Source organism: Gekko japonicus, unplaced genomic scaffold (genome assembly GCF_001447785.1).
Source record: "Gekko japonicus isolate JY-2015 unplaced genomic scaffold, Gekko_japonicus_V1.1 scaffold4159, whole genome shotgun sequence".
NCBI lineage: Eukaryota > Metazoa > Chordata > Lepidosauria > Squamata > Gekkonidae > Gekko > Gekko japonicus.
This window is the reverse complement of record NW_015166559.1, coordinates 65,796-66,579: the sequence shown is the minus strand read 5'-3', so window position 1 is coordinate 66,579 and position 784 is coordinate 65,796. Positions and strand designations below refer to the sequence as shown.

Sequence of the window (784 nt, the reverse complement as noted above, 5' to 3'; positions counted from 1 at the left end):
TTCTTCTCCTCCTCCTCCTCCTCTTCTCCTCCTCCTCTTCATTCTCCTCCCCCTCCTCCTCTCCTTCTCCTCCTCCTCTTCTTCTTCTCCTCCTCCTCGTTCTCCTCCTCGTTCTCCTCCTCCTCCTTCCAGGTGAACCGATCTCTGTTGCCTGGAGATTGGTTATAAACCCAAGAGATCTCCAGCCACCGCCTGGAGTTTACAAAAGTAGAGAGATCACGGGACAGGTTGTCAAACTAAGTATACACACTTAAGTATAACAAAAATTGCAATTCAGGCAACTCAACTGATGTAATGCAACAGATGTCTCAATGTCTATGCATCAGAAATTCAACAATCTTTTCGTGTCCCTTACAAACGGCTGAGACAATCGCATTCATTCATTCCGCAAGTGAACACCACGTATTTCAGCCATCAAGTGTCCATGCTGTGATTTGACTTTGTTGAAAACTGAAAGCTACGGGGGGCTGGCAAGTTAACCCTGGCAGGGGAGGAGCAACGCTCCCTCTAAGCTGCGGAGTCTCGTGAGCGAAAATTCTACCGTATTTTTTGGACCATAAGACTCACTTTTTCTTCCAAAAAAAGTGGGAGGAAAAGTGAGTGCGTCTTATGGACCGAAGGTTCAGAATATTTTTTCCCCTGTTTTCCTCCTTTAAAAACTAGGTGCGTCTTAAGGTCAGGTGCGTCTTATGGTTCGAAAAATACGGTACTTTGCGAGCAACTGGCATGAAAGTTGTGAGCGAGCAATTTGGCTGCTGCATCAATCAGTTTGCTCTGGAGCCCT

General features: G+C 46.4%; 1 protein-coding gene across 1 annotated transcript in view; it reads left to right on the top strand.

Moving 5' to 3' along the window:
• The window catches only part of LOC107111386 (neural cell adhesion molecule L1-like), a gene marked incomplete at its 3' end in the record, with an annotated part of 97,915 nt that overhangs the window by 34,557 nt on the left and 62,574 nt on the right, over positions 1 to 784 (top strand). The window lies entirely within an intron of this gene.